At 35.5% G+C, this 7,991-nt stretch overlaps 1 pseudogene; it reads right to left on the bottom strand.

Annotated features, from left to right (window-relative positions):
* Positions 1–2,069: 2,069 nt before the first annotated feature.
* LOC131920399 (eukaryotic initiation factor 4A-I-like) lies at positions 2,070–7,519 on the bottom strand (annotated as a pseudogene).
* Positions 7,520–7,991: the final 472 nt, after the last annotated feature.

The following is a 7,991-nucleotide window of genomic DNA, read 5'->3' as shown; positions in this document are numbered from 1 at the left end:
TTGTGTCTCTCCAAGTTTCTGTTCACTTATGTCACTGTAAGGCTAAAAGTATAGTGATAGAAAAAGTCTATTATTGTGTGTATGTAATCCAATCATTCATTAAAAATACATCTTTTTATATGCAAAATCTGTTAAACCCTTTGTAAGCCTGGGTCCTTTGATATGCAGATTGAGATAAGAAATATGCCTCAGTCTGTGTGTTCAGTGATGTAGTTTAAAGTACTGGAGGAAATAGAGCAGAAAGAATTCGAGTCTCTGGAAAACTTTTATTTTTCCTTTAAATATACACAAAAACAAGCCTGAGCTAATCATGAGTGGTTACATCAGCCACTGCTATTATCATGATTAACTATCATTATAGCTATCACTAAAATGAATGAGCTCCTCGTCAAAGGGGGCACTATTTTCTTTTTGTTAAATGACAAGGAAAAAATCAATTTGAAATAATATGTTTCCCTATTTGTAAGTGCAAGCAAGCACATTCACACAGTATTTCACACCTCAAACTAACAGTTACTACACTAAACAGTCTTTTAAGACAGAATATTGCCAGTATTCCACATTATCTTCATTTCCTTTTCTATACTTCTTTCCTCGTTCTTCATGACTTGCTCATTTTGACTCTGTTTTTTTATGTGTCATTTTTAAATATTTTCACTCATTTGGCTTTTTGAGCATCTATTTTTATGCATTTGCTTTCACATGGAAAGGGCAATGGAAGCACATTGTTCATATCAAATACATTTGTTATTTTCAGAGTCTTTATTAAACCCTTAGTACATCAAAGGGGGCCCATATAGATCAACACTGCATTTTGTGTAATGTTTTATTTGCTACAGAAATTGAAGATGTATTGATCTATTATACTATTTTTTTTGTCTAAAATTGCTATCAGATTTATTTGTTCATGATTTTGCTTTCTTAAAAACATTATCAATAATGAGTTATTATGATATTTACTGCTTTACTAAATATGAGTAAGAAGGGAGCAAACAATGGGGAAATGTTTCCTGTCTTCTTCTACTTATTGGAGTAACCTAACACCCTGCCTTCTTCAGCCCTCCCCTCCCATCCTGTACAAAGCTCAGCATTTAACACACTTTTTAGTACTTCTTCTTCCCAGAAGCAGGAGTTTGGCTGGCTCATGGCTACTTCAGTAGAAAGCACAGAATGAACAGAAAGTGGCATTCCTTTAGGATTCCTCAAAACTCTACTCAGTGATCCACTTCTCAATCTCCTAAATATTCCACAATCTATCCAAAAGCTATCATTTTGGGAACCAAATATTTAAACATATGGAACTATGAAGACATTTTACTGTCAAACCACAATATTTTGCCCCTGATATCTGTGTGCTCATGGTCTCTCATAGTGGAATATATATTCACTCAGTCCATCTTCAAAAGTCTCCACAGTTTTTAGTAGTCTCAAGACTCTTCAAAACTCCCAAATCCAGTCTTCTCTGATATAATGCATCATTGATACAACTTCAGAACTATGTATCATGTGGGAAAAGTGTAAAATAAAATCAAACTACATATTTCTTACATTTTTTGGCAGTTTCCAAGTAATTTTATTCAGAATTTTGTGTTTGTTTCCTGAAGCAATAAATACTATACAAAGCAGTATAAGAATGGCTACCATTTTCTCTCCCCTGCTCTCCTCACCTGGGAACAATGCCCTGGACAACTTTATGCAGGGACTCTGCCTATAGATTTAGTCCTGCAAATGAGGCCATAAATGTTTTAAACCCTTGACTCACTTTTTGAGACTTGACTGGGGTAGGAAAGCATTTAGAATCAGGTGACTAGTTTAGGGAAATGGATTAGTGGTTTTGGGTTTTTTGTTTGTTTGTTTTTGTTTTTGTTTGTTTTTTGATGTGGGGATTTGGCACCTGGGGCAGAACCTACCCCAAAGAAAAGCATGTCTAAAATGTTGACAGTTCCTTCTTTTCGCCTCAAAAAGTGACATTTATTCAAGGAAAGAGAGAATTTTAAAAAACCAAAACAAAAGAACCCCAAACAAGATGTTCATCCCTTGGCTCCCTTTTCTCCCCATTCCAGCTGTTCCTAAGCCCTCCTGAGTAACTGAGCCCTAGTTAGGGTCAGGTAGTAGGATAGACTCTCATTATGGCCAAAGTGACCACCACAACCAATTCTGTGGATGTATTTTTCCCTGTTGGTGGGAAGGTCACAATTGATGACTAGGGAAACCTGCTGCATATCAATGCCTCTGGCCAACAGGTTAGTGTAATTAATACCCTGCTAGAATCAGACCAGAACTTCATCATGATCACATCTTATTCCTTCTGGTCCATATATCCATGCCTGGAAGAAACAGTGAAATCCCAGGCATGCATCTTCTCAGTGAGCCTATCTACCTTCCATCTGGTGTTGATAAATATTACAGTCTGAGTAATAGTCAGGGCTTCATACAAGTCATACAATGTGTCAATCTTCTATTCCTCTTGCTCCACATTGATGTAGAATTGGCTGATACTCTCCAGGGTCAAGTCTGCCTTATGACAAAAATCCAAATTGTGTCTCTCCTGAACTTCTTGGTCACCTCAAGGACATGAGAGGGCATTGTAGCAGACAACAAAACTACCTGTGTGTTACTGTTAAGCTTTAGGAATGTATCATAGATCTATCTGGTCCTTGAACCCACGGCTTAACATTTCATCTGATCCATCTAGTACAAACATCTTGAAGTATTTGGGGGAAAGGTGTGTCTGATTAAGCATATCAAACATCCATCCAGGTGTTCCCACAATGAGAGAGGAAACTTCCATCTGCAGCTTCTGCACCTCAGCGCGGACATTGGTGGCCCCAATACAGGCGTGACAAGAGGCACCTATGTAGTCTCCTAATTCCATGACTGTTTTTTTATCTGGTGAGCCAACTCACGAGTGGGTGCCAGAACCAAAGCCTGAGTGGCCTTTAGATCTAACTCAGTCTGCTGCAGAATTGATATGGTAAATGTAGCTGTTTTCCCGTCTCAGACTGGGCTTGATCAATCACACCATAACCCTTGATACAAGGAAGAATGCCTCACTGCTGGATGGTGGAGGGCTTCTAAAAACCGTAGACATAAATATCATGGAGGAGGGATTCTGAAAGATTCATGTCATCAAAGATATTCACAGTCTCATTCCAGTTACACTCGATGACGCTTTCAGGCTCCATCCCCTGGAGGCCATTGTCTCTGGATCAAGAGTCCTGACTTAAAGACACGATGTTAGAACCTAGTCATACTTCTAATATACAATAGTAAAATGTAAATGTCCTTATGAAAGGAACAAATGAGGACATAGCAAGGAAAATCCAGGCTAAAGCAAGGTCATAACCCAACAGGGGAAAAAACCAAAACAAAACAAACACATAACTCACTATCTTGCATATAAGATTCATGTTGGAAATACGTTGGCTCCAAAGGGTTTAGGCACACTGTACCTCCATTTTTATTGAATGCTGTATATACAAGCTTTTTCTTGGGCTACTCCAGTCTATGCTTCAAGTTTTCCTCCCTAGATGTTCCTTGTTCCTGCCATTTCCTGCATACCCACGTTTTTGTTACCATGTATGTTTCATTTTTCACAGCTCTCAGCAGTTCCCTCTGTGGGATTCTTTGCAGAGATTCTTACTCTGACCCTGCTACTCATTTCTTGATTTCTAGGTTCGTGATGTAAGACTGCATTATCCCTCATTCTTGGAAGTGCCATGTCTACAAAACTAGTATCAATTGGATTACACTGGTAAACTCTGCGCTTCTGATTGGAGTGGTGCCTGGACCTAAGCACCACATTCTTTTTTTTTTTTTTTTTGACAAGGTTTCTCTGTGTAGCTTTGGAGCCTGTCCTGGACCTCACTTTGTAGACCAGGCTAGCCTCGAATTCACAGAGATCCACCTGCCTCTGCTTCCCTAGTGCTGAGATTAAAGCCTTGCACCACCACTGCCTGGCCATGCACCGCATTCTTATCAGTCTTATCAGTGGTGGTTTCTCTAGCTCTTGGCAGCTGAATCTGTAAAATATCTGTATTTGGCATATTTTTTTCTCCCTGTGGAATTCTCACTTTGGCATTTCTCCTTTCACATAAATTTCCAGTGTTGCAAATTGAAGCCTTTAATGGGTTAGCTCTTGTCTTCAGGAAGGTTTCATGTCTCAGTAAAGAGAATGTTCCATTTAATAACAATGACAATAGATTTCTCACCTGATTCTCCTTGTCCACAATATTAAACTTTCTCATACAACTTTCCTCATGAAACCATGTATTTTTACTGGAAGTTCATTCATCCTCAATGTAGACCTGAATAAGAGCATTGGTTGGCAGCCATACTATAGATGGAATAATAGCCTGTCTTGGAATTGCTTCTATCAAAAAAAAAAAAAGTTCATTACCTTAAAACTATTTAAAAACTCACTCATGGTTTTAGACATGGGGAGAAGGTAACCAGATTCCTCGATAAAACTTAACTTTAATGAACTCTAGTCCAGTTCCTGGTAGATACATTGTTCCCCCTGGAAACCTCATGAGGGTCACTTAATCTGCATCTTCTGTCTTCTGATATTCCAAACTCATATCAGGACCAGCCATTAAGCTCTCTTTAGATCATTTAAGGCTTTTTCTATCACAAAAGTTCAGACTCTTCCACATTTCTAATTCAAACGTTTTCCAGAAAGCAAAGAATTGAATGATCAATTTTACAATAGCAATGGCCCTTCTTATAAGAACCAATTATTGTATTAGTTACTTGTCTTTGTGCTGTGGAAAAAATACCTTGTCAAATCCATTTTAAGGTGGAAGGGGTATATTTTAAATTAAATTTTCTGTAGAGTACTGTCTGTCTTGGCAGGGAAGGCATGGCAACTGGAAAAGGAGGCTGACTGGTTATCTGTATTGGCAATCAGGAAGCAGTGTGCATTTATTTTAAAACTACTTCATGAAATTAAAACATTTTTTCTTTCTTCTACCATATTATGCTCATTATTAAATCACATTAGATTATTTTATTTTAATTTTGAAAGAACTAAATTTATAATCTGTATTTCATTTTTTTGAATGCCTCTTAAGAATCAACATTTACTCTCTCCTTGTCTGTAATTTTTCCATCCATTCTTTTCTCATTATCTTTCCCATTTTCCTCCTTCCTTCTCTTTATTTCCCCTCTCTTTTCCTTTCCCATCCTTTTTTGCTTTCCTCATCCTCAACATTTGTTCTCAGTGTTTATTTCTGTCATCTCATTCCTTCTAATAATTAACTTGGCATCTTGGGTTGATTTCACTGTTGTATGTCCATATAATGTTATCTCAGAGCATCTATGTTTTGATTATATTAGACAAATTAGAGATGTCTAGTTTCCTATCATGTGGAAAACAAAAATATTCAACATTCTGTAGCAGCTTTTCAGAGATCCAAGATAACCCAAATCTAAACTGATATTAGCAAAAGAAATGTATGTAATTAGTGTCTTATATAAAAGTCAAACTTCTCACTTTATTAACTGCATCTAGAAATGACTTGAATCTGACATACATTTTCAGCTTTGATAATTGACTTGTATTTCTTTATTCATCTTTTTCTGTTCAATAATAAAGCAATTACTTTTGATTATTTTTACACTCATTTATATCTTTTATTCAAAATTGTATATGTGTTGCACATAATGGTATATTATATTCTTATGTGTAACCATTGGTATTTCTAATCAGGAAGAGATTGTGAAGTAATGTTTCAAGAAAGGTAATTATAACTAGGAGATAATTCAGGTAATATTACATCACTTACTTAGGAACCATAAATTATATTGTTTGGTTTCAAATTTCTAGGCCAACTTGAGCCAGCAAGAAAAGAAAAAGAAGATAAAAACAGCTAATATTTCATTAATAATATTCATTCCTATGCAACAGGTCACCATCCATTACTAAATGTGTACCTTTTATTAGGATAGTGTGAAGAAGTGGTCATAATAGATTTGAGGAAGACTTCTATAATTGTCATTGTTAATAAATTATAATAACCATTCATCAAACTGGGCAGTTTTGGCCTCAGTGAAAATCTGCTAGATTAGATAGAACTGTCCACTTGAAATGACTGTGAAACTAGTTATCAAAGATCATTGACATTTCCTTAGAGAGTAAATTTTCTTACTTTACATTTACTTATGAAATTTTATAATCACTTCCCAGAATCAACCACATTTTTCAAATTATACTTTTGATACACTCAAGAAGTTAAACAAGAAGTGAATAAATATTTTAAATTTTGAATTTTTCATCAAGAAATTTTCTGAATTCTTTTGAGAAATATATGATACCTGATTTTAAAAGTATATATCTACCCTCAATATTCAACTATTCCAATTATAATTCTATTTTATCATTAGACAAAGGAAATATATTTTTATACTATTTCAAGCTAGAACTAATTCCATTAGGATCACTGATAAATGGTACTTAAATAATGGTTATTTGCTAATTTAATTTTATCTAATTCATTTTTCCATCTTGAAAATATAATAAAGGATTCAGAAGCATACAATTTCTGCTGAGGAAAAGGGGCTTTTCGGCAGCCATGAATAGGTAAGACCTAATCATACAAAGAAAACAAAGATTATGAAAAGGTAGTTGAAACTTCTTGATAAAAACCCAGAATACTAGTATGAATTGACCTTACTGGAATGCATGTGTTCTTTCTATGTGAATAATAGGTTGAAATGATTCATTTATTGGATCTTGCCCACTATAATATAATGTATTCTGCCTTTTCCTTGCCATTCAGTAAGAATATTGAATAACACATTTCTGTGTGTATATTTAAGTGATAAATTATATATTTACAGTATAATGTCTTCCTAATCAGATGTTACAAATGCAAGTTAACTAGGTGTTTGAAGAACTACTACGTTATTAAATTTTTTTTTAACCTTTTAAAATATATACTACTATGGGCCAGGCGGTGGTGGCGCACGCCTTTAATCCCAGCACTCGGGAGGCAGAGCCAGGCGGATCTCTGTGAGTTCGAGGCCAGCCTGGACTACCAAGTGAGTTCCAGGAAAGGCGCAAAGCTACACAGAGAAACCCTGTCTCAAAAAACCGAAAAAAATAAAAAATAAAATATATACTACTATCAACTCACTTTTATACATTATTGTTTTGGAAAAAGAAGCTTGAATATAAAATTACAGAAGAGGATAATGTATAATCATATGTTTATACTTGTAATATTCCAGGATAAATGTTTAGATGATGATAGGAAATTGTCTTAGTGTTTCTATTGCTGTGAAGAGACATAATAACCATGGCAACTCTTATAAAATAAAACATTTAATTGGGGTGGCTCACTTAGAGTTCAGAAGTTCAGTCCATAATCATCATGGTGGGACATTGTGGCATGCTGGTAGATGTGGTGCTGGAGAAGTAGCTGAGAGTCTTACATCTTGCAGGCAACAGGAAATGGTCTCAGTGTCACACTGAGTGAAGCTTGAGCAAAAGAGATCTCAAAGCCTGGCCCCACAGTGAAACACTTTCTCTAAAAAGACCACACCTACTCTTGAAGACCATACCTCCTAATAGTGCCACTCTCTTTGGAGGCTCTTTCTCTTCAAACCACCACAGGAATATCTTTGCATTGAGTGTCATTATAATATACTTCATAACAAAATAAGCCAACAAGTAATTAAAACTTAATCATTATCAGGTATTTTATGTAACATATAAATAATTGTCATTTAAGGAATTTCTTACCTCCCCCTCAATTAGTCTAATCAACAAAATTCACCACAAATTCCTAACAGTTCTGTAGTCTCATGTTATTATTCATATATGTGCCTTTATGTTTGTGTTATGTGTGATTCTAGGTGCTGTCCCTTTCAAAATATAAACCATCACTAGGAAAAAATAATTTAACATTTGGAGATGATGACTAAAGAATGTAGGTAGTTATTTTTTTACTATTTGCTCTTTGGGGCCTGCCATCCAATTTCCAAATAAA

The sequence above is a fragment of the Peromyscus eremicus genome, chromosome 10 (assembly GCF_949786415.1).
Source record: "Peromyscus eremicus chromosome 10, PerEre_H2_v1, whole genome shotgun sequence".
NCBI lineage: Eukaryota > Metazoa > Chordata > Mammalia > Rodentia > Cricetidae > Peromyscus > Peromyscus eremicus.
This window is presented reverse-complemented; position numbering and strand designations above follow the sequence as displayed.